Consider the following 27,977-nt stretch of genomic DNA (forward strand, 5'->3'; position numbering starts at 1 on the left):
ATTATTTAATTTCTTTTTTAAATGTTGTTAATTTAATGCCTCGTTCCAATACCCTCTTATATTTAAAATTCAAAAATCGGGCGACGTCACAAACCAATGCATTGCGCAGCCGAGCAATAGTATCCAGCTGCAGGACCACAGCACCGACACACTCAGCTCCGCGACACTTTGCGGACCCACACTCTACAGACCCTCGCTCCCATTGGCTGATTTGGGTCACGTGACCGTCCCACCCAATGGCTGAATTGGAGTGGGACGGTCACGTGACCCAAATCAGCCAATGGGAGCGAGGGTCTGGAGAGTGTGGGTCCGCAAAGTGTCGCGGTCCTGAGAGTGTCGGTGCTGTGGTCCTGCAGCTGGATGCATCTCCAGCCGAGGCTGCAGAGCGGAGCAGCTCACTCGAGTCTTGCGAGTCGCGCTGCCTGTCACCTGTCCGAGCGAGGCCGGGGCAGCTGTATGTGTGACGTCAGTCACTCGAGTAGTCAGAAGAAAGACCGCCAATATTACTGATACAAGTTGTTTAGCTAGCTAAGAAAAACAAGGAAATGGAGGCAAAAAAAAGAGACTTTGCTCATATAACAGAGACTGGGACAAGAAGTATACGTGGCTGAGATCCGTTTCAGATGATCCCCAAACTGGAGGAGAGTGGGACGTCACGTATAGTTGTTCAGAGGAGCGCCTCTTCAGCAAGTCTGGCCCGACTATTATTGAGAACTGAATCAGAGGGTCGCTTTGTTATAATAACAGAATACACAGGGAGTATCGCCGGGACACTGTCCAGAGGGAAGGGGGCAATAGAATCCGGAGGCTAATATCCCCAAAACCGGAGGTGAGTTTAATAAGATTAATAACAAAATGAGCTATATATAGCCTACCATCTGCGTCGAATATGATATAAAGGCATTTAAATAATAAATATATTTAATACAATAAATATTTTTTTCTCCCCCCCCCCCCCCCCACGTGTCCCGCATTGTCCCGCAAAAGCAGTGCTGCTGTCCTGCGACTGAACCATTTTGACCTGGTCACCCTATACTCCATGTTTCTTCGTGTTGAAAAATGTAAATGTATTTTCTATTGAACCCCTTAAGCCGGTACAGGGCCGAGATTCATATCACGCTATAAATCGATCAATACAGAACGTATTCATTAATGTTGCGTTTCTTTTTCAAATGTAGCCAAAGGTAAAACCCCTCAATGTGTATATTTTCAGCACTATGTTTGTTTACCAATTATTTTAAGTGTTATTAGTGATATGAGCTTATAAAAATCTCTGCGCATTACATCGGAAAGCGGAGGATTTAGACGGAAATAAAGGTGTCATAAGTGTGTGTAGGCCTATGAACGAGGAGACCCAGGGCTTTCGAATTTCATAAAACTACACTTCCCAGCTCACACCAGCCCCTGTTAATCATCTGACATCCAGCGTGAAATATTTTTTGTTTACGTTATTTTCGGGATCATATCTCACAGGTCAAACAAACCTGAACGTTATTGCCATAAAATAGAACATAGTTAGTTTCTTTACCTTTCTGTGAACATCCAGAAAAAAATGCGTCTCAATGAGATGAAAAATAGTGGAGCTATTTACATCACAAAAAAGTAACTGTACTTACAGTAGATTTCATTCACGGTTTTTGCTCTGCCATTGGAAAGAGGAGAATTGGCCCGATCCATAGATGTGTGATTTGGCCATTTATAGGCCTGATATTCTATATTATATATTCATATTTAAAATGGCATGTGTCCGGATCGCAAAATTCAGTACTGTATCTACAAAACCCCCTGTAAATCATCTGCCCTTTATTAATTTGTTTAGATTTTTTGTACACTTGATCTTGTGGTATATTATGCTAATTATAGCTCATAAAACATGTTGAGAAATGTCCCTGAAAAGGTTTTAAGTACATAGTGGTTGGCAGCTGTCCTTTTCAGCAACCAGAGGCCACAAGGAGTCAAAGCCTGGAGGCTGGCTTCTACATTCTTACATAGAACAGATGTCTGTGCAGATAAAAGAAAACTCTGCAAATAATTATAAATCATTCATTTAGGAAACATTATTGTATTTGTGTGCAAAAGGAATGCTTTACACTTTTAAACTTTAACAATAAGTGGTTAATAGGAATATACTTTAAACCTGATTTGACTAAAATAAACTAAGTTCTCATAGTGTATGTGGTTTGAGAATGTGGTCCCACTGAGTAAATTTACATATAGGGTGTTGGTCAAACTAAACACATGCCCCTGTTAATCTGCTGTGGGTTTCTTGTGACACAGATGAGAGACAGCTGCAAATAAGGAGGGGCTATGTTTTCTGTAATACAGTAAAAAGGTACACGTTCAAATGTCTAATACTATACTTAAATTAGCTTAGAATGAATGGCAATTATTCCTGTTATGTTGTGGTAATAATCTTGAACGCAATGATATGAAATATGCTGTGTGTATGATTAAGAAACACGAGTTTTACCATTAAGCCTTTTCTGAACCAAGTTGGAAATACTTAAAATGATATAAAGAAAAACTGCTAGCATAGATGCTGAGTACGTTAAAATAATATAATGAAAACACTATATAAATGGGCTTGATGATAAAAAGACTGTGATTCTCATCTAAAACATAAAGCTTTTAAGTCAAGAATGATATGTCTGTGTTTAGGAAATCAATCACAATTCAACTATATATATATTGGGGCTTAATACCAAAAGTATTAAGCTTATTTTAGACTAATCTATTTCTCTGATTTGAAGCAATGGAAAGGAGCAGTTGGACTCTAAAGACAACCCACTTTCAAATTCAAAACATTAAGAGCCCGTGATTGGAGGAAACATATCCTGATGTCACTTCCGGTGACATCACGCAGAGATTCTCTGCTCATTGATAAAAGGAAACGCTGGGAAAGCGCTCGACAGACAGACTCACAGACATGGAGACCACACGGAAGAAGGAAAACCCATCACCATAGCCACAAACCAAACAACAATAGATCCATCGAGGAGAGTTCCTGGCTCCAGCAGACAAAGAACTTTATGATTAGCTCGAATATTCAACGCTGCTTTGCTCATTTTGAGATGGAATCTCTCAGCCGAAACTCATGTCTACAGAGCTTGTTGAAATCCAAACCTTTAGACTAGTTATGAGTTGTTTTTATGCAATTAAACGCATCTATGTTTGATTTGAGCTCTGCGTCCGGCTGCCAATTCCTTCATTCAACAGCTGTCTTATACTGGGTGAATATACAGAGTGTCAGAGCTATTTGAGAACAATGCAGAGTACACTAATAGTAGTATGACTATACCTCACGGGACAAGCCGAATCTCTGTTACCAAAATCTCAAGAAGGTGCTGATCAATGTCATGTCTGGTCAATGTTAGCATGGTGTTATTCACCATCAAAGATGAAAAAAAATATATATGTATATAAATATATTCTCCTTTGGTTCATTACAATTTACTCACGCCTATCATACACAATAATACACTGGGAATACATTCCCTGAGATCCATAGATGTCCCTAGATGCCAATAACATGCAAATGGTCCTTGTAGAAGTGGAGCAATCTTCCATTTACTTAGGTATGTATTGAAAATATGGCTAGGGCTTAAGAGGTTAAAGCCACACATTCTGAAAGGGGAGCCTATGTAAAAGCCTCATGACTACAACATCCCAACACACACCCCCCCCCACAGCCCCAACATCCACCACCACAGTCCCAACATCCACCACCACAGCCCCAACATCCACCACCACAGTCCCAACATCCACCACCACAGTCCCAACATCCACCACCACAGTCCCAACATCCACCACCACAGCTCCAACATCCACCACCACAGCCCCAATATCCATCCACCACAGTCCCAACATCCACCACCACAGCCCCAACATCCACCACCACAGTCCCAACATCCACCACCACAGCCCCAACATCCACCACCACAGCCCCAACATCCACCACCACAGCCCCAACATCCACCACCACAGCCCCAACATCCACCACCACAGTCCCAACATCCACCACCACAGCCCCAACATCCACCACAGCCCCAACACCCATCCACCACAGGCCCAACACCCATCCACCACCACCACAGCCCCAATCCTCCACCACTACATTTCAACCTCCAAAGCTAGTTGACATGTGTGACCGAGCTTTTTCAACTTTTTTCCTCATCTTCTATAAACTCAGTGATTTATCCTTTCAGACGGCGTCACCATTTACATTTGTGTCAAAGGTAGACGCTGTTAAGCACCTGCACTAATTAGTGGACATCCATCCAGCTGCTCAGCTATTGGAGGACAGATTCCATTAGAAGGGTAAATTAAACAGGGTGCTGGCGGTACAGTAAGGAGTTGAATAGCAGTGTTTAATCATGTGGACATTGTGATAAGATGAAACTACCACACGTGGACCGCAACGAAGGTCCACATGTCGACACGAAAGCACAGGCTGAGCAACATGCACACAAGCACTCACACACACAAAAACCATTATCCATTTATCCATTAGGGGCATTTCATCACCATGCTGTGGGTAGTGCCTGTCATTAGATGACCCGATTCACCACTAGCATCAAGACGAGATGTCCCGGTTCACCACTAGCATCAAGACGAGATGTCCCGATTCACCACTAGCATCAAGACGAGATGTCCCGATTCACCACTAGCATCAAGACGAGATGTCCCGGTTCACCACTAGCATCAAGACGAGATGTCCCGATTCACCACTAGCATCAAGACGACATGACCCGATTCACCACTAGCATCAAGATGAGATGTCCCGATTCACCACTAGCATCAAGACGAGATGTCCCGGTTCACAACTAGCATCAAGACGAGATGTCCCGGTTCACCACTAGCATCAAGACGAGATGTCCCGGTTCACCACTATAGCATCAAGACGAGATGTCCCGGTTCACCACTAGCATCAAGACGAGATGTCCCGGTTCACCACTATAGCATCAAGACGAGATGTCCCGGTTCACCACTAGCATCAAGACGAGATGTCCCGGTTCACGACTAGCATGAAGACGAGATGTCCCGGTTCACGACTAGCATCAAGACGAGATGTCCCGGTTCACCACTAGCATCAAGACGAGATGTCCCGGTTCATGACTAGCATCAAGACGAGATGTCCCGATTCACCACTAGCATCAAGACGAGATGTCCCGATTCACCACTAGCATCAAGACGAGATGTCCCGATTCACCACTAGCATCAATACGAGATGTCCCGGTTCACCACTAGCATCAAGACGAGATGTCCCGGTTCACCACTAGCATCAAGACGAGATGTCCCGGTTCACCACTAGCATCAAGACGAGATGTCCCGGTTCACCACTAGCATCAAGACGAGATGTCCCGATTCACCACTAGCATCAAGACGAGATGTCCCGATTCACCACTATAGCATCAAGACGAGATGTCCCGGTTCACCACTATAGCATCAAGACGAGATGTCCCGGTTCACCACTAGCATCAAGACGAGATGTCCCGATTCACCACTAGCATCAAGACGAGATGTCCCGGTTCACCACTATAGCATCAAGACGAGATGTCCCGGTTCACCACTAGCATCAAGACGAGATGTCCCGATTCACCACTAGCATCAAGACGAGATGTCCCGATTCACCACTAGCATCAAGATGAGATGTCCCGATTCACCACTAGCATGCAAGTGTTCATGTGACTCCTTGATTCAATCAAAGCGTGAATTTTGAAGTCGTTTCCAGGCAATTGAGTCAGCAGTTTTTTTTTTCTGCTGTGAAGAAACCAGGACTACACATTGATTGACACGCCATGCTTTTAGAACCCCCACCTGCACCCCCTCTCTCTTTCTCTTGTTCTCTTCTTTTGTCTCTCGCTCCTCCATGTCTCCTCCCTCACACACACACACTCTGTCTCTTTTTCTTCATCACTCCCTTACACATTGTCTCTGTTCTCTCTCTCTCTCTCTCTCTCTCTCTCTCTCTCTCTCTCTCTCTCTCTCTCTCTCTGTCTCTCTCTCTCTCTCTCTCTCTCTGTCACACACCCACTTTCTCATCTCCTCTTTCTTTTACTCACTCACTCGCTTTTACTCAGTGAGGAGCATTCTGGCATTTATTAGGGGGACCCGTTCTCCCTCTAGTTTCACTGTGCACAGCCGGGGCCACAGTCCAAATGTCAGGCTGAACTCCAGAAGACCCTGGAAGCCAATACGCCCCAGGACGCAGACGCCATCTTCCACAAACCAGGCCTGGGAGTAACAGATTAGCTCTAATGGAACCAAAGTAATCTGATTACTAAAACTACTCTAAAATGCTGGTTTCTTTTAGCCATCAGGTTCCACAGCCGTGGGCATGGACTGCTGCCAATAGTTGGAGAACCAACTGTTGGAGAACTGTTAAGACTGTTTACTCTGGTGCAGTGTGCTAATACTATGTATACCATGTGTACTATTATTAATATGCCATTCGATTATTCTTATTATTACGTTCTATTCTATCATTTTTGTATATTATATTATTATTTATATTATATATTTCTATGTTATTATGTACCTCCACCATCCCCCATGCTGCTATGATGTCTACATACCCCCAAGGGGATTAATAAAGGAACACTTAACTTGACTTGACTTGAAATCCTAAGATACTCTTAGTGGCAGTGTCCACATTGTCTCCAGCATTGGTTCTGAAGACCAGTTTGCTTTGAGTTTATTCTTGGGGTTATTAACAACTCACACAGTAGCCTACTTCCAGAAAAAGTCTCTCCAACCTTGTGAATTTGTAGTAGTCATCTGGGTATTGGTCTATGATAGTCCTTTAGATAGATTTCAATGCCCAACAACAGTGGTTTCTTAACCTGTGGATCGAGACCCAAAATTGGGATGTGGGCCTTTTTCTGGTTCCCTGCATGTCAACAGTAATACTATTTGTGATATTAGTGAGCCTGGGTCCAAGAAAAGAAAATCTCATTTGGGGCTCTTCTCTCTTGATATTCTATCTCACATTCGGACGCTATACATGCTGCTACAGTTAATGTAAGCTTTTCACCCACCATCACTCCAGCCTCTACCTGCTGTGGCCATATACAGATGCAGCTCTCAGGGCTCTGAGCTCTGCTCTGCTCTGCTACTGTGGTAATCATGCACCATTAACCTGGCAGTGCTGTTAACGAGGCGTTAACGATACTGCGCCCTTGCAGTAGAGGTTCGATTTTTAAGAGCTGGATCTGTACCTACCCTAGCTATCTCAATGTATCCTTTGGGTGTTCGTTCAAGTGCTCTCTGTGTTAACACAATGATTTGATGTGTTTACATTTATGACATGAGTGAGACCTGACATAACTTGCAATAATACGTTATTCACAGCTGTAGAGGGTCATTCAAATTGCAGTTTGTAAATTGTAAGGAATTACCACAACATAATATGCTGTAGACTTCAGAGGCAAAACAATCCAGAAAGGACCTGATCTGAAATAAGATTACATCACTTGTGCTGGAGTAATCCTGTGGATTACATCATGGATTATAATTAATCAGGTCATTGATCCCTTGTAATGGATTACATGTTGATGGATAGATGGATGGGTGGGTGAACTTTCCTAAACCAGAACACAACCCAGATTTAGTCCTCCACAGGTAGACAAAGATGGGCTGGAAGGGACTCAATTACATTTCACAAGTCAGTGACCACAAGCAATTACTACTGTCAACAGACAGCCGTTAAGAGAATTAATTCACACAATGGACACACAATAACCGTTCTTGTTTTGTCCACTATGAAGTGGATGGAGAGGGCTCTGCATCTCTTTTCAAATCAATAAAAACCATTGATTAATAAAAACATCAAGCTGAGATAAATAGTTTAAGTGGCGTCAATTCATATTCAATTATTTTTTATTTGTGCAGAGCGATGTTACATGTCCTTAAAATGTAAGGTGCATTAGCTACTAGTCAGTGATGTATTCAGACAGGATTACATAGTACAATCGGTCATTAGAGACAGCAGTGTACTGTAGCAGTTGTGTCTTGTATTGTTGTTGTAGTTGAAGAGGTGACTGTACTGATGAAGGGAGTGTATAGATGCTTTTTTTCTTCATATTGTTGGCCAAACTCTGCCTCTGTGGCCAAAATGCAGACGTGCATGTGTTGAGTTTAAATCTTTAGCTCTAAAAACACAATAAAGGCACCATCATACACTGCAGTTGACACTGCTCTCATTCTCTGCTGCAGTGAGCATTAGAGCTGGGTCATGATATGTGGTGTTTAATGCCCTTGCATACCTGGATAGTCTAAGCCTGAAGTCTTATCTAGTACAGGTCCAAAGTTGATAACAATCCCACGAAAAATTTGTGTTTTACAAAGGTTTGTGTTTAGCATTAATTCGGCATGATTAGCCAAAATGGCTGTTCCATTGATTCCGGGGCTCTAGTCTAAACAAAGGACTTCCCTGGCTTCTTCTACCCCTTTCTCGTTGCAATCAACCCCTGCATGGGATAGCGCTGGCTCCAGAATTTCATTGGCTACAAAAGTGGTCAATAATTTCCGCCACCAGCAGTGACTGGTCCGTTCAGGACCCGGCCAAATCGGATGTGGTCACTTGTCCGAATGGCTTGTCAAATGACGCTCATCAGATACTTCGTCTTGTAACTCGAGACTGGAAGCATGCAATAGGTTGAGTAGGGTTGATGATCTAAAGGCGGCAAATTCAACTTTCCAACAATGTATTGTTTGATCAGCAAAAACGCAGCCTGGAGCCGGCAGACGAGGGCAAAGTGCAGCAACGTGCGCATGCGTGCGTGACACCCCGCCCGGTGCTTAACTTGACTGCCATGCTGATTTCCATCTTTACTCCCTGACGCCAGCGTTATTGACCATTTTCATGATGTTTGCCGACCCATCGTATATTCTATATTATAGCTATGGAGACAATAGTATGGCTCATTTGACAGGCACTATTTATACTCCAACAGGGACAAAACTGTTTATTTCTACGTACCTTCGTTTGTGCGCTATACCACGCAAAAAATCGCCCCGTTTCACAATAATCCAGACTGGTTTTCTATTGTTTTTTGTTTGTGAGATATAGTGTTTTGTGCGCATATGCACATATCTCGCGGCTGCTCGCCTGAAACCTATATTATTGCCAGGTCAAAGGTAAACACGACCATATGTTTCTTCACAAAGCCATCGGGGAGGGGGGGGGGGGGGTCATTTTCCGACGCTGCAAACATTACAAAAGCATGTTTTATGATGGGGTTTGGTCAAATATATGTAAAATAGACGTTACATTTGTCAGCAGGTACTCCACTCTTGCTCCAAGTGTCTTCGATCAGAACAGGATCAATACATATAACGTTAGGTGGCCCTCATCCATTGTCTTCTTCTTCATTTGTGTGCTCGGGCCAGACTATACCACGGAGCCGAATAGGTTTCCTCATCGGCCGGTTTGACTATAGTATTTTTATGATTTACCAGAAGTGCTGAGTCCAACCTAGTCTGGTGAAAAAGCACCTTATCATCCATAATCATCGTCTATATAATCCGTTTTGTCTTCTTCATAATATCCAATAGTTTACTCTAGGCGATCGCCATTGTCAAACATTATTTGGCTGTACTGCTCACTGCTGCCCGCTCCCTAGTGCTTTGGGAGCTCTCGCTGCGGCGTGGGGTGGCCCACACTAAACTGGCCCATGCAGTTCATAAGGTAGGCGATACTGCCACCTGTCGGGATTCAATCGTCATTGCAATTATAACGTAGCCAGAGGTCCCAGGCACACTCACCGTGTGAGTGTTTAGAATAAGAAAATAGAAAAAAAGGAAAAAGATATCTCGTTATTGGTGCTCAAGCGTTGGCTCTCAGAAACGAGATATCTCGTTTTTGGCGCTCAATGAGTTAAGAGGTTAATGCATAAGTATATCAATGACAATAGGTTGACCATGACATTCCCATTATGTAAACAGGGGCCAGAGAGCTGATCAGCAAACCTGTGTAGTATATAATGGACAATGATGGAAATTAATTCAAATAAAATACTAGTAATTTACTATAATTCCAGAATTCAGTTCCCCTGCCTCCTGTGCGATGTTCCATCCAAATCGGTCCTGTTGTTAGCAAGAATCCCTGTGGAAAGACGGATACACATGCACACAGACACAATTACATGATCTCCAGGCTTCCTCTTGGTGGAGATAAAAAAAATTATAAAATAAAGAAAGAGACACATTCCAGGAGGCAGGGGAGATATGATTTGAAAATGTAGAATGTAGAACATTAGTCAACAATATTGTTTGGATAAAAACCTTTTGTGACTGATTTTGTCCAGGATGCAATCACTCCATCCAAAGAAAGGCACAGTGATAGCATCTACAACAGTGATAATTCGGGTTACATGCACACAACCATCTGTACAGTCATGAATCAAACATTGATTGCCCTTATTGTACTCCAATACCACGCACGCTAATCAATTTCTGCCCCACTAAATGTGATGTAATGCATATCAGGGGTTTCTCTGGATGTGTGTGTCAGTGTCATGGATGACTTGTATAATGATATTGCTGCCCCGAGCGTAGAAGAGGACACATTCCAAGTAAATCAAAACCACAGTATCAACACATGAGATTATTGATGCATGATTCATGCTTATGGATGCACGATCCATGATGCTGTAGCCAAATGGCCTGGTTGCGCCTAACACACAGGCAATCAGTGATAGTGGACCAACAGCACCACCAAAGCATTGCTTAAATTATTATTGTAGCCACGTCCGGTCCACATCCAATGTACCGTATTGGTCCAAATATACTGTAAGACGACTCTGATTATAAGACAATCCAACTTTTTCAAGACTCATTTTTTGGAAAAAAATACTTTTTTGAAGACCAAATTTCATAAAGAAAATAATTGTATTTGAAAGAAATTATAATAAAACCCTTTTTGGGCGTGCCATCTTATAACATCATATTTCTTTGCTGCTCGACAGTTGTTTGATGACTCTGCTTCGTTGATCACCATGATCTTAAAATTGGCATCGTAACTCCTCCTTTTTTTCCATGTGCGTGTGTGTGGGAAAGGGAGACAGAAAGAAAGACAGAAAAGCATTTCTGAGAACTTTCTGACTATAGGCTCAATATACGGAAGAAATGGAAATAGTATACGTCTGTGAAATACGGACGCATGCAGTCGCTCAGCTTTATCGATCAGATTGTGATTACAAAATTTGCACCGTGAGTGCTCAGTTACTTAACACACCCACAGATAGGCCTTTCACACCGGCCGGAGCCGGTTCCCGAACGTAATCTCGAACCGGCCGGCACGTTCACACACCGGGAATAATTGGTTCGGAACATGAAAAATCGGTGCTCAGTGTTTTCTTAGAGGGCCGAACTAAAGCCTCTGTCATATTCCGAACCAATTATTCCCGGTGTGAACGCGCCGGCCGGTTCGAGATTACGCTCGGGACCCGGCTCCGGCACAGTGTGAAAGGCCGAACAGAGGACGACGGTATGGCGCAATCTGTTGTTGTGAATGTATAATGATGACATTTAAAAGTCTAGACCCCGAAAATAAGACAACAACCCTTTTTCCGATGTATTTCTTCCAGCTATACAGTGCAAGATACAGCGGCGGATCGACTTCAATCGGTGTAAGAAGCAGATGAACTGTAATTTGTGTATAGTTTATTTTGAGACTTATTTCTTAGTTTTTGCAAAAATATATATTTTCTGTTGCTATTTTATTTAAATTTTTTTAAATTGTATTCGTTTTTCCTGCATCAAATTAGCAAGATACTGTAGCTCTTAGAATGTGCTGAACCCATAGCGCAACTATCAAGGAAAACTACAAGACAGCATCATCATCTGCGTTTCAGAGTGTCATAAAATTGTGATTGTCATTCGTTCTCAAAGGAGAACTCCTAGGCTAACTCCTTGCTTGAAGCAGGGATCCTTAAAACGGGTCAAGTATATAATCATTTATTTCCCATGACACTTTCCAGAGATTACATTCCTTATGCAAATAAGAAATTCATCATTCAATGCTGAAGGGGACATTTTGCAGCTAATATATTTGAACTGTCATTTTTCCTAGCCTTCAGTGTTATTGATTCACCAATTAGTCATAGCCTATTCATTGTATTAAGTACAAACCATAAAACAACGTATTAACGTTGAAAACTACATTTTTCACAACACCATCCCTCCACAAGGCTTTAGGCCGCATGTCGTTTTTCGATTATTTATTTATTTATTTATTAATTTATTTAATAAAAATGTTTTAAATTATAATAATCATAATAATTTACGGAGCTGTATTTAACACTACAATGAATAAGTGTTCACCAGATGATATCGCTCAGAGGACATATTCAACCTCATTAACTCCGAAACAAAATCCATTTGCACAGGACTTTACAATAAATCAGCGTTTAAAAATAAATAAATGCCCCTTTAATTAAGTTAATGCCAAAGCTACAGCGCATTAATATTGCCCATTTTGATGCTCTTAACATGAAGAGCGTGATAGTAAAATGGAGACAGTGTATCTTTACTGTGCGATACAGTGGGCAATAGTGAGAAGGGGACACAGAGAGAGAGAGGATTCAGGAGAGATTTTAAATTTTCTTTTAACGATGAATTAAATAACAAGTATTGGCTTTACAAGAGCATGGCTCCCAACTTCGAGCATATGGATCATGAAAGATATTTCTAGGCACCGTGGAGGGCTCTGCCCTCTTTAGGTGCTCTCTATCCTCCGGCAGCTATTAAACGAGGATCAGAGACAGGAAGTCCGTGTTGAATGTGTGCTGAATTTACAAGCGAATGGAAGCTCCTCGTGTCATGCCAGCAATTAAGCGGCAGCGCCTGAATTCTGGGAATGTGCGCAAGTTTTCTCCGGAGCCTGTGGCCCCGACAATGTGACATGGAGTAAAATGGAGACAGTGTATCTTTACTGTGCGATACAGTGGGCAATAGTGAGAAGGGGACACAGAGAGAGAGAGGATTCAGGAGAGATTTTAAATTTTCTTTTAACGATGAATTAAATAACAAGTATTGGCTTTACAAGAGCATGGCTCCCAACTTCGAGCATATGGATCATGAATGATATTTCTAGGCACCGTGGAGGGCTCTGCCCTCTTTAGGTGCTCTCTATCCTCCGGCAGCTATTAAACGAGGATCAGAGACAGGAAGTCCGTGTTGAATGTGTGCTGAATTTACAAGCGAATGGAAGCTCCTCGTGTCATGCCAGCAATTAAGCGGCAGCGCCTGAATTCTGGGAATGTGCGCAAGTTTTCTCCGGAGCCTGTGGCCCCGACAATGTGACATCCCAACATTGCAAGGCCTAAAAGATGAAGGCCTCCTTTTCTATGCGAGGGGGGATGAGATCGATGCCACGGCTACGGACTTCATCACATTGTTAGTTCAGGGGAAGAATGTGCCTGATGTAGCCTTGGATCAATCATGGCCTCCTCAACACTCCCTCTCCCACTCTCTCTCGCTCTCTCTCTCACTGTCTCCCTCCTCACCGCCATGCACAAAGCACTATACATACACACATCAACCTTGGGAAATGATTCTCCCATTCAGCGTTGTTTCCAACGCCTTCGTCCCGCTTGCCTTCGCGGACTGCAAGGACAAGACGTGCTGATTGTAACTACCGAGAATGCAGCGTTATTGTATCATAGCCCAATTATGAGCTCTCAATGGAATCTTCTGCTGCATATTACCCTACAGTGGGACATAGAAAAATCATATTAACGGACATGTGGATTGAGGCTTAGTGGAGCAGAGAGATGCCTTACAGTCGATACAGGTCCAGTAATATATGTGTTATGAAAAGAGAGTTTCAGGGGGTTTGGGGGATCATGGATGAAATCACTGCAAAAATCATTAATATGTATCATCATCTGAGTTGACTTTTTACTCAAAACACTTTAACTCCAGAGTTGTATGGTAGCCCCTGAGATTGGCTTGTCACCCCGAATCTACACACATGGACTTGGCAGTGGTCAAGGCTACAACACCCAACTCCAGCTAGCTGATTAGGGATGCATGGATAATGCAATGGACACAGATATTCTTTATACTGGAAGACTCATTATTGTGTTTACAGTATGTTACAACACACTCCGTCTACACAACATCTATACTCGGTCTCTCAGGCAAGTAATTAAAAATGCATTGAAATTGATGATAATATAAACGACAACAACTAATAAGCATTTATATTTATATATGCTGCATACTGTCTTTTCTTGAATACATAACTTTTTTTTAAATACATTTCAATACTTTCATTTGATGATTTCTGAGCAATTTCATTGGAAGAAAGAAAAGATATGAAGAGCGAGAAACACACACACATGTTTCCAATCTGAGCTTTGTGAGGGTCTGTAAAATAACATTATAAGGGTGTTAAAAATAACATTATGGGCGGAAATAAATTAATAATAGCCTAATGGGTGCACTTTATGTGTGTGTGTGTGTGTGTGTGTGTGTGTGTGTGTGTGTGTGTGTGTGTGTGTGTGTGTGTGTGTGTGTGTGTGTGTGTGTGTGTGTGTGTGTGTGTGTGTGTGTGTGTGTGTGTGTGAGAGAGAGAGAGAGAGAGAAAGAGGCTTCACTGTTCATTAAGTGGTCCAACACTTTCACACATACACACACACACATACTGTAGGGAGGTGTAGTCTGACGTCACTTTAGTTTCCTGCGCGGTCCACCCGTATAGGGATTTCTCATTTTAAAAATGTATTATCGGCTATTGTAATAATTCTGCCTCATGAACATTGGCAAACTTTCCATTTTTGCAAAAAATGAGTTCCCTTCTGTTCTCACTAACATTATTGTTTAAGCATTTTTGGTTGAAATAAAGTTAGTTATAAGGTTTTTAATTTGTCGTTAAAAAAGAACTACACTTACCAGTAGAACGCCTCTCGTTCAGTGCTGTCGCCTAATACAGCCAGGAGTCTACGCTGTGGTGACGTTAGTCAGCAGCGCCAAAGTGAGTGTAGTTCCTTAGTGAACGAAAACATAAACGTTGTTATTTTGCTACCTTTACGATTAATTGCGCATTTCTTCATGTTGAGCTATAGATTGTGGATGAATACACACAGAAAGGTACACCATGCCAATGTTCATGCTTTATTTGTTTTAAACAAGACAATTTAGAAATGGGTCCATTGGAAATACATGGCAATTTCAAGGAGGGTGGACCCACTACTTTCACAAACATTTTTATCAAGTAGATTACAACAACCAAAAACTGCCATGAGATGTCTGCGATATTGTTGCAACAACAAAGTGTAAATAGCTTGAAATATGCCAATGCAGGCCTGGTGCCAGGGTGAAGTGACTGACTACAAACAACACTGTCCATGGTTCTGAAACAACATGTCATTCACGAGAAAATATGTTTGTGTTTAGTTCTTTTGGAAAACATGTTTATTTTAGCTTATTTTTCTCATTATCCTAAATAATACTCTTGAAAAATGCATTATTTATGGTTAAATAATGGTTGTTGGTAATGTATAAATGACCCCACATATGTATGATTGTCCTGCTTTCATGGGAGCTCAGAACCCTCCTAATGGAACCCTGCTCACACACAGAGAGAGAGATAGAGAGAGAGAGAGAGAGAGAGAGAGAGAGAGAGAGAGAGAGAGAGAGAGAGAGAGAGAGAGAGAGAGAGAGAGAGAGAGAGAGAGAGAGAGAGAGAGAGAGAGAGAGAGAGAGAGAGAGAGAGAGAGAGAGAGAGAGAGAGAGAGAGAGAGAGAGAGAGAGAGAGAGAGAGAGAGAGAGAGAGAGAGAGAGGGGAAAACAGGCAAAACAAGTGCATGTATTACTATTATGTATTTCTATTTTTTCAGTTTCTGATTGTTCAATGTCCCCCAGGGGCTTGGTGGTGGGGTTCAGAAAATAAAAAAGAGAAAGAGATGAAATGTACAGTATGAGGAGGTAGAATTATTATTATTAGGAATTAGGTATATTTCATAATTCATAATGCCAATATCAAATCAATTTGATGCCTTGAATAAAATGCCTCTGTGAATGCAAGCGTTCCTAGCGCTTATATGTCTGGCCTGGGTGAATGAAGTGCAGGAAAAACCGAGATGACAGCTACTTGTCAAGAAGCATTCCTTGCACTTCATCTACCGAACAGTTTAATTGTTTAGTGAACGTGTTTCACTGCAGTTCATACCGACATCTAAAGGAAATAGCGCTCGGTCCAGACGCCCCAGCTGCAGGACAAACGAGTTGACAACCTGTCACTTCTAGTGTTAAATGTAATTCCAGGGGTTTAGAGATCGCAAGCTGTGAGAAAGGGAGACGTGGTTATGTAAACATTATCTACAACTACAAGTGTGGCAACTGTGCACAATGTGGTTACACTATCAAGAGCAAGACCTACACACATCCACAGAATGGTAAAGTAAAACCATCAGAGTTCGCAGCTTCATCACCTGCAGCTCCACTCATGTCATCCACCTCATAAAATGTCTGTGTGGCCTGAGCTATGTAGGCAAAGCCAACCTGCAACTCAAAACACACATCAGTGAACACCGCAGCAACATCAGATGTGGTGATGAACATAACCGGGTTGCAGTACATTTCAGACAGGCAGGACACAACATCAGCACACTAAGGTACACAGGCAATGAAAAGCCAGAGGAGGACACCATGGCAAACTACTCTTGCAGAGAGAAACCTACCACATACACACCTTTCAGACTATGGCCCCTCTTGGACTTAATGAAGAGTTTGATATCAAACCCTTCCTGTAAATACACATTCTGTCCCTGGTTCTGTTTTTAAGTTTTCTCATTAAATTTTTCTCAATTTTACATGTGAAAGTGTGATACATCTAGCTACTACTGTTATTGAAAATGTATGTTCTAACATTTAAGCTGTACATTTTTCTTTGCAAATTTGTAGCCTATAGGCTAATTTATTCAAACTTTGACCTGGTTCATCCCCTATGTATATTATACCACACCCCTTTCACATGTTGGTGACACTTGACAAAGGCCACAGGCCGAAACGTTGTGTTACTTTATTTGAATAAAACTTGGGAACACTACAGACGGTGTGCTGACTTATTTTTGGAACTTTATGTAAACATTATCCCCATCTGCACGTCAGAGGGCATAGATGTTGTGCTTGAGCCTGGCGGTGTAGTGGTCGCTGTCGCCTCACAGATAGAGGGTCTTGGGTTTGTTTCCCACTTGGGGACCAGGTTGCCGCGTTGCCAGTTACCCAGGTGGGGTATCTCCCAGGCCCTTTAAAAAATATGTTATCTGATAGAACAGTCAGAGAGAGAAATCTGGTGAAGAGACATGCAACACATGTCCTGGGCCGGATTCGAACCCAGGACGTTGCGATTACACAGCATGCGTCTTAACGTGGTGCACCACCGCGGCGCCCCTTCTCCTGGGCCTTTCTGTGTGGAGTTTGCATGTTCTCCCCGTGCTCGCAAGGGTTTCCCCTCCAGATGAGATAATCCCAATGGAAAAATATGCAGAACAGATCGCTAACGCTGTCGCGTCCCTGGCAAAGATGGACAGGAGCACTTGGATTGGTCCTGGCTGCCCTTGGGGGGAAGCAGGAGGGGATGGGAATAGTGCAGAGAGACATTTCATCTGTGACTGTGCATGTGTGTGTTTCTGTTCCTGTGGGTCGCCCATCTCACATGTGTGTGTGTTAATCTGCATGACAATTAAATACTTCTTCTCTTCTACCCAATGCAAAACATCTACACACTACACTACCATCTGTCCAGCTGTCATCTAGAGTTTGTCTTTGTCACATGCAACTGACGATGCATGCGGTTCGCCGTTTCTGTCTGACGCAAAGGTAGACAAGTGAAAGAGAAAAAAACAACATTAAGGTGACCAAAATCACCATATAATTATAGTCTTTATCCATATGTTATTAATGAGGTGGTCTGATCATTTAGCCCCTGTAGAGACATGTCTCGCTTGCTCTAGTGTCAGGTTATAACTAGTGCTTTCAGGCGATTAAAACAATTAATCTAATTAACCACATTTTAATCGCATAACCATTTTAGGCCTGATATTCTATATTCTATATCATATCTCAAATTGCATGTACTGTATCTACAAAACCTTCTGTTTAATCATCTTCCATTTATTCATTTGCTTAGATTTTTCAGGTCTCGTAAATTTTAGCATGGTGTTATTCACAGTCAAAGATAAAAAAAAATGTATTGATATTCTCATTTGGTTCATTCCAATTTACTCAAGCCTAGTAACAGACTCACAGTATTTCTGACACTGGGAATACATTCCCTGAGATCCATAGATGTCCCTATAGGATACCAAGAACATGAAAATGGACCATATTAAAAAGAAATTCTGTAAATGTGTATTCTACGTTCTTATGGAATGAATGAGATTACATTTATTTTTTATTAATTTTGTGTTAATTTTCATAACGCGATAATTTGCTGTGTAATTTATTAATCTAATTAACGCGATAAACTGACAGCCCTACTGTAGTTATAACATTCCTAAGTACCAGCTAACAGAGGGTAGTTCATCTTATATGACCTCTGGTCAATAGTTCTGAAATAGACGAGACACACATTTCAACACGATAGGGTTTTTTTCCAGGGTGTAACTTTGAGAGTCTCTGTGGTGTCTCAGTGATGTCTCTGTGGTGTGACCCCCGCCTGGCCCTCACTCAGTGCAAAGAGTATTAGGGGGCAGATATTATGGTTTCACCTCCACAACCCTCTATACCGTCTTCACACACCCCCTGCACTTCAAGCTCAACCCTCCATACCTATCACACACACCCCCTGCACTTCGGCACGCACTTTACGGGGGTCGCACAATCGGCACAGGTGATGGATGGAGACTCCACACCTGCTTCTACTCACCCACTCTTCACTACAAGAAGCCTGGTTCTCCATTCATTCAGCGTCAGAATGGCCTGGTAAGTATCCTCTATCTTCTCTTCCATTATGCTATTTATCATTTATGTGTTGAGATCTCTTGCAGTTGTATTTCCCTGTATACAACCCTTACGCGTGTATCACTTCCGCAACGGATTTAGTCGGATTTCGGTTTCCGGGTTCGCCTGATTGGCCGCGACGGCCACGTGACACGCCGTGGCACGCCCCCGCGGCAGCGGTAGCGTTGCCGGGGCGAATCAGTCAGAGCAATATTGTTGCGCCATCTTCTGAGTGCAGACGCGCTGCTGTTTAATCACTTTTCCCACTTCAATGACAGAGCTGCTGTTTAATGCTCACTTTTCCCACTTCAATGACAGAGCTGCTGAAAGTGTGATGATAATTGTCAATAATAATTCCCAGTCTGTGAGGACGAACCGCTTGCAGAATGACTTCACCCTATCAGTCAAGTGCTAAATGCATAGCCGCTACAATGGACAAGAAAGCAATGGTGCCAAATGACAAATGCATGGGTTCTTTACGTGATGTCTCAATAGAGAGAGAGAGAGAGAGAGAGAGAGAGAGAGAGAGAGAGAGAGAGAGAGAGAGAGAGAGAGAGAGAGAGAGAGAGAGAGAGACATAGAGAGTGAAGACAGAAGCTCCAGCATGTCGATGCTCCTGGTGTGCAGCAGAGCTCTCACAGCTCTATGTACAGTACGGGGCAAATTCACAAAGGGATTGCGCAGCTTTTTCTGACACAATGTCTGTGCGAATAGCCCCATTGATTGATTGATTGAATTGATTGATTGAAAAGTTTATTAACAGATTGCAGAATGGGTACAGTACAGTACAGCTCAATACATACAATTGTTAATATAAGGGGATGCAGACCAGAGAAAGACTTTCGTCTTGTTTACATCAGGGTCCCCCATTTTCAATTCATCATATGACACACACGACATACAGATAGACAGTACTGCTACATCTATACATTTATGACATACCAGATTTGCAAATACAGTACTGTTTGTGATACTAAAAAAAATCCATAACAAACATTGCTATTCACAAAGCACTAGCAAAGGGTGAAATACCGTGCTAACTGCGTTGCCATCATCATTGCGTCTCTGTGCGTCTGTGCTATTTGCTGGTATTTAAATGAGGTAATATGGGCGGAAAATGTGCCCCTTTCTATGCAAATGAGCCTCATTGCAAAAACACTCCAATTCACAAAGATCGGCGTTAATTGCCACGTGCAGCTATTTACATCTTCAGAGAATTGGTGGTAACTAAGCGCATTAGTGCCCAGTGTCTCCGGTGATCCGTTGGGTTACAGTAGGTAATAATCACAATAAAGAGAATAGAACCCGCACACTCATATGCTCCAGAATAAACTTTTAATTTATAACGTTTCGTCAGGTCCATGAGGAGTAGATGCTGGAAACATTGTAAATGATACGTTTATTCTGGAGTACAGTATATGAGAAGGCAGGTTCTATTCTCTTAATGAAACATTAAAGGTCTGCTAAAGAAAATCTATTTTGGGATGACATGACAAACGATTTGGTACCATCCTGGTGGGCAAATTCTAGATGTGATTTTTTTTTTTTTATTCCTATACATCCCTAGATTGTGTTTTGATATTTTATTGTCTTTTATATATCTATTCTTATGTCTACAATTTATGCAATTTTTTATTTTGTCAATTTGTTTGCTGATTTTATGCCTATATTCATTTTATACTAATTGCTGTGGTGCACTCTAGACTGCGGTCCATGTGTGAAGAGTATTATAATTATAGATAGTTATGGATATATATTATTGTTATATTGTAGAAATGTGTGCATTGAAATTACGACATTGAAAATGAGGGTGACCTCAATTGTAATTTCGAGAATAAATAAATGATGATGATGATATGATAGAAAGTTTGGTTTTGTAGCTTATTAGTGGTTAATGAAAACTGAGTTTTCACAAAATAAGTCTCCTGCCATAATCAACCTTCCTACGCTGAGCTATTTAATAACTTTGGCGCACCTACCGCACAATACATCCGCAACAATGAGGCATTCACCTGTAGGGGGTAGGTGCGCAAAGGTTACCATATAGCTCAGCGTAGGAAGGTCCGATCGACTCAGGATTTATCTCTACGTGTTCAGGAGACATAAAAACATGATCATGTTCATGTTTCTAGTACCCCCACAACCCGACGTACGAGTGAATCTATGAAGGGGAGCAAGATATGGCAGGTAACTTATTTTGAGAACTCAGTTTTCAAATAAGCTACAAAACCAAACTGTCTTATCATATCAAAACACAATCTAGGGATAAAAAAAATCACATCTAGAATTTGTCCATCCAGATGGTACCAAAAATGTGTTTGGCCCAAGGACTAGGGTGCTAGCGGGCGTAATCAATTATTTGTGAATGTGCCCCTATGTGTACAGAGTCGATGCTCCTGGTGCCCAGCAGAGCTCTGGCTATGCACAACGCTATGGGATGGATGGCATTATCTGGGTGAATGGAACAAAGAAACAATGGTCCTCATTCTCGAACGGACATGCGTGAAAGTTACCAAGAAATTCCTTCGTAACTAAATTTACGAACTTCTTTGGCATTTTCGAACGGCTTCGTTTTGTAAATTCTTTCGTAAGATTTACGAACTTGAAAAGGCAGTCTTAGGTCGGACAGACCGGTGTGCAACCGAGTTTTTAATGGCTTCATTTGGGAGAAGTCCTCTGGGATATTGGTCACTTCGATTCTACAGACATCTGCAGAATTAAACAATGTAATAAACAAACGCTGGAGAACGCGCTGGAGAAAAGCCGCAATTAATCCTTCAACACCACCAAGTCGACGGCCTGGGCATTGAACTCCCGGAACTGTCCGAGTAGCTCATGACTTTTTCCGACTTTAGCTTGCATTAGATTTTTTTTTTTTTATGATCTTTTCCCCCTCCTTCTTTTTCCTATTTTTCTCCCATCCCACCCTTCCTGGTTGTTGCGCACTTTCCCCTACTGTTGGTCCGAGAGACCAGAGATTGTCACATGCTTTCCTCCGACGCATGTGCAGCCAGCCGGCAGGCCAGCCTGGCCGCGCAGATTATCACTGGGAGAGTGTAACGTGTAGGAAGCCGCACTACCTCTCTCCAGATCCTACCCTCGCTGAGCAGGCGCCCCGACCGAACTGTAGGGGTCGCTGTCCACAACGCCCAGGACCCACCCGCCAGCTTTCCCACCCTCTAATACTGCCAATTGTATTAGTGTGAACGGCCAGCCAAGCTGGTGACAACGCCGGGAGCTGGATTCGAACACGCAAATCCAGCATCTCCGGCGTTGGTCTAACTAGGTCGTCCTCGGACGGGCCCTCCATCGGTGCTTCCAGTCATCCCGATCCTCCATGCATCTGGCTAGCTCGCCGGTGCTTTCTGTTCCCACATCTCTCCTGAGTACGTCCACGTAGGTTAACGTGGGACGTCCTCGTGATCGATGCCTGTGTGTTGGTTCCCACAGTACAAGTTTGCTGGTTGGCATCTCATGGTGTCTCTGGCAGTGACCTGCCAGCCTCATTCTCCTGACTGCCACTTTATCGCTCACCTTTAGCACCCCCCCATACAAGTTTGCATTAGTGACATGCTCATCCCTGTTGATGTTGAGCACCACACGCATCATTCTGGTGTAGCACCCATCCAAGGACTTCTGCAGGGTGGGCTTTAAGGTCCAGCATTCACTGCCATACAAAAGGACAGACTCAACTGTTGCATGAAAGAAGTTGAGCTTGATTTGACGGGGGAGGTTGGATTTCCACACACTGGTCATGCCGTTCAGAGCCCTCCACGCAAGTGCCTTCCTCACTTTAAGGTCTTGCTCGGACGAGTTGACCCACGAGCCCAGGTACTTGAAATCACTGACTTCCTTTAGAGCAGAGCCTCCTGTTGTCCTTAGAGGTGGATGATCCGGGAGGATGTTATACATTATGACCTCGGTTTTCTTGGCATTTAGCCTAAGGCCAACCTTGGCGCACTCTTGGTGACGAACGCAATCTCCGCTACGCCACCTGACCGCCCTGCCAAGCTTGTTGATAGCCTACTCCATTTGAAATTCCATAGCAACAAGAAATCTTTAGGAACTATTTTTCTACGCCAAGTTCACTGAAATCGATATAAAATACCCTAGAATTGTCTCTATTCATCCTATATTTTTCCAGACGGTGCACCTTGCTTTATAAAAGCAATAATACACTCGAACCTGTGGTGTGTCATGAATATTGCCACTCTGTGATGCCTACGCCACTCAAGTTTCACTCTCATGGCTGCGGGCGCATCACAGCCGTGGCAATATTCATGACATACCACTGGTTCTTGTGTATTATTGCTTAAATATGGTTGATTAGGGGCGGTTCTGTATGCAAATACTTATAATCATGCACGAGCATAGACGGTAAGAACAATTGGTATTTATCAACATGGAGTGACCTACGACCTGTGCACACACGTGTGATAAATCCAGATTTGTCTGTGCGTAGAGACATTCTAAATTCCGTGCGTATTAACGAAAATAGAACACTTTCTACACATTGTTGATACATGAGGGCCCATGAGTTCCCCTGAGCTGGAGTCTTAGTTTAGACATCTCCGATGGCAGTCGCATTATGTGTAGGAATGTCTTCAGGAATTTTACTCACATGTCACAATTACTCACAATAGACTGTATTAATATGCCATATACCATCTAGTTCTCTATGATATTATTTATTGTTGGTTTTATTTATTTATATTGCTTAGTGCTCACATCGTAAGAGCCAGTGGATAAATGGCTTAGTGAGGCACCTGCTCACAGCACACACACACACACACACACACACACACACACACACACACACACACACACACACACACACACACACACACACACACACACACACACACACACACACACACACACACACACACACACACACACACACACACACACACACACACACACACACACTGTATACATGTTAAATTAATCGTCACAATGCCTCATTGAGTCATGACTATAAATGCGAAACGTAATTGTTAATATTCCATATACCAGCTTGTTCTTCATGATATTATTTATTGTTGGTTTTATTAGTTTTTTTTTTTTTACATTGCTTATTTTATACATTTACTGTTATATTTGCACTCTGGTTGGATGTTGTATTGTACTTGTGCTGTATAATGACAATAGATTTGAATCTAATCAAATGTTTTATCTTATAAGGAGCTGGTGGGGCTCGTGTAGGAGGGAACCCAGCTGCAAAGATTTTGGCCACTTACGGAGACCGTTTCACGCGTTCAGGAATCCGGAGGAGGATTTTAGTAAATCTGTTAGTACAGCATTTTTACCAAGATATTTACAAAGGTACTTACGAACATGTTCGAGAATGAGGACCATAGTGGCGGCTGGGTAGCGCAGCGGACTAAGCGTCTGCCTACCACCGCAGAGACACTGGTATCGAATCCAGCTGTCAGCGGTACCTCCGGCTTGGTCGGTCGTCCATACTAACAGAATTGGCAGTGTTAGAGGGTGGGAAGCCGGTGGGGTGGGTATCCTGGTCGTTGTAAACAGCGACTCCTACAGGTCGGTCGGGGCGCCTGCTCAGCGAGGGAGGGAACTGGGGGAAGTAGTGTGATCCTCCCACACGTTACGCTCCCCCAATGAGAGTCCTCGCTGTTAGGTGAAAAGAAGCGGTTGGCTGGCTCCGCGTGTATCGGAGGAGACATGTGTGATAGTCTTCAACCCTCCCTAGACCGGCAAGTGGGGGGCAACTGCGCGCAGCGACCAGGAAGGGGGGGGCATAACGACAAAATTGGGATGGGAGAAAAATACAGAAAAAGGGGAGAAAAAGTAGATACAATGTGCCAATGTAGTAGTTCCAAAGTAGATATTCCAATGTACAGTTTTGCTTGTACAGCTGTACAGTTTCGCCCAACCCGCCTACCCAACCACCCAGTCCCCCACCCCACCCACCCAACCACCTGCAATGTACAGTCCCCCCCTCCACCCCCACTACCCAACCCCCCCCCCACCCCACCCCACCTACCCAACCTCCTCCAATGTATAGTTTCTACGTCAAATGCATTTTTTAGACTATTTTTGTATCACAAACAGTACTGTATTTGTAAATCTGGTATGTCATAAATGTATAGATGTAGCAGTACTGTCTATCTGTATGTCGTGTATGTCATATATGTTATGATGAATTGAAAATGGGGGACCCTGATGTAAACAAGACGAAAGTCTTTCTCTGGTCTGCATCCCCTTAACAATTGTATGTATTGAGCTGTACTGTACTGTACCCATTCTGCAATCTGTTAATACAGTTTTCAATCAATCAATCAATCAATCAATCAATCAATCAATCAATCAATCAATCAATCAATCAATCACAGATGGGAGTAGAAAAGAGAATGGGAGCATCAGGAACACGGTGAACTGTAGGTGACATGAGTTGAGGAAGGCAGTTGCTGATGTGTATTTTAGCATTGAAAAAGTCCATGAACAAATTGCATTGAGAAACAGAGTGCATTTGTGGAGTGAGAGTGTCAGGAGGCTGTACGATTGACTTAACAGTGAAACACAGGGCTTGAGTGCTTCCTGCGCCTGAGCTAATTACACTGGCATAGAGAGTACTTTTTGCTTTGGAGAGAGCTTCTTTATAGTGGAGTATGTGATTAAAGTACATTTCTTTATGGACAGTAAGACCAGTCTTACTATGGAGGGGCTCTGGGCGGCGGCCTTTGGCTTTGAGCAGGCGTACTGTAGCTCAGGTGTAAACCAGGGTGCAGAGCGAGGAAAGGAAACAGTCCAAGTTTTAAGTGGAGCAAAAGTGTCTAAAAGGCTATATGGAGTCCATTGTTGCACATTGAGACCAGTTCATTACAGTTTTTATTCATTGTCATGACAGGAAAGGTTATTGAGTTCTTAATATTCCTGTTTTGTTTGTCTTCAGGATGACATTAAAAGATATGAACTTGTGATCAGAGATGGTCAGACGCAGTACAGTTTTGGGGAGTAACACAATAAGTCCAAACTGTGTCCTTTGGAGTGGGTAGGGAAATCAACATATTGTTGAAATCCAGAGCTGTCCAGGGAAGATCTGTGCTCCTTGGTAGTAGAATTGTTAATATTGTCCTGTTGACAGAATGTGGTCAAGAGGCATGGTTTCTATCTTGAGCCTTAACTGGCGTGGTTTATTTATTCACATGGCAGAGCAGCAGTTCTACAGGTCTCCTCTCAATGAGAGGCTGGGGGAAAGAGAAAGAATGGGAGGAGACATCTCTATTTATACTCGCCACCTGGTGGTGTTCCTGAGTGGCTCCGCCTAGAGCGCCCTCTAGTGGAAACAGTTATATATGCAGTTAGACAGTTACTAGTGGAAACAGTTATATATGCAGTTAGACAGTTACTAACAATCCTACACAGAACCTCTGATTTCAACAGTCCATATGAACATTAAAATCCCCAAGCAGTCAAATATTGATGAGTTTAGTGAGGCTAAAAAGGCAGAGAGTTCATCTATAAAATCTCTATATTTGGCTTTGGTGGTCTGTAAACAGTCGCTACAATAGTAGGCTTTGGACCATGAATTTGCATAGCAAATAGGAACAGTCAATGAGGACACTTTCCACCTCTCATTGTAGACTATCACGAGACCACCTCCTCGCTTATCAGAGGGGCGGGGTTGACAGACGTAAACATAGTCTCATTAAGTTGTGAAAAGTCATTGGGTTTCTGCCAAGTTTCAGTCAAACACAAGAAATCCAATTTTACGATCGGTCAGTAGAACCTGTAGCAGCAGACCTTTCTCGGTAAGCGATCGTGTGTTAAAAAGCTCAATGTTAATGTTGTTATCGGGTTGAGTACTGGCGTGTCAGCCGGTCAACCGATCAGCTGACTTTCTTGAACGGGGAATTGAGGATCAGAAAGATCGTATCGGTTTTGAGTCATCAACGTTGTAACTTCGTCTGGATCCACGGTGGATATACTTCCGACCAGGTTGCCTGGCACTAACCCTGGCCCAGCCGGTAGCATCCAGCCCACGCGATGGTCCGGGGGGACGGAATCGGAGTTGACATAACTCAGCTGCCGTGTACTGGAGTAGCAGTGTTACTGGACGTACTATAAATGAAATACTAATCCAGGAGGAGATAATCCACACACGTAGTCTGGGGATCCACATTTTGGACGGATGAAAAGTGCCTAAATCAGTGCAAGACACACAGAAAAAAAAATGCTCCGGAAAATAGTTAAAGTAGCAGTCCGATTACTAGTTTATAACAACATAGGTGAACTACTATTTATTAGCGTGAAAGAGTAGTAGCGACTTTGGGTCATTGAAAAGCGCTATACAAAATAAATGAATTATTATTATTATTATTATTATTATTATTATTATTATTATTATTATTATTATTATTATTATTATTATTATTATTATTATTATTATTATTATTATTATTATTATTATTATTATTATTATTATTATTATTATTATTATTATTATTATTATTATTATTATTATTATTATTATTATTATTATTATTATTATTATTATTATTATTATTATTATTATTATTATTATTATTATAATAAAACCATGTGTTGGGCAGAGGCAGCTACTGTACACGTACCTGCGCTCACCCTTCCACCTAGATGACACTTAGTCTGTCCACGTGTAGAGTAGTTTAGTTCATCACATTAGATGAATTGTGTGTGTGTGTGTGTGTGTGTGTGTGTGTGTGTGTGTGTGCGTGTGTGTAGGTGTGTGTGTGTGTGTGTGTGTGTGTGTGTGTGTGTGTGTGTGCGTGTGTGTAGGTGTGTGTGTGCGTGTGTGTGTGTGTAAATGTTTTCCTCCTAGTTTAAATAATGGGAATCAAATACAGAGAAGAGTAATTATGTGTCAACATACACATTCCTCTGCATATTTCGCATTAGCCTTTAGTGGACACTCTCTCTCTCTAAACTCTCTCTCTCAACTCTTTTCTCAACTCTCTCTCCCTCTCCCAATATCTCTCTCACTCTCACTCACGCACTCACTCTCTCTCTCTCTCACTCTCTCT

Source organism: Notolepis coatsorum (genome assembly GCF_963971535.1).
Source record: "Notolepis coatsorum genome assembly, chromosome: 12".
Lineage (NCBI taxonomy): Eukaryota > Metazoa > Chordata > Actinopteri > Aulopiformes > Paralepididae > Notolepis > Notolepis coatsorum.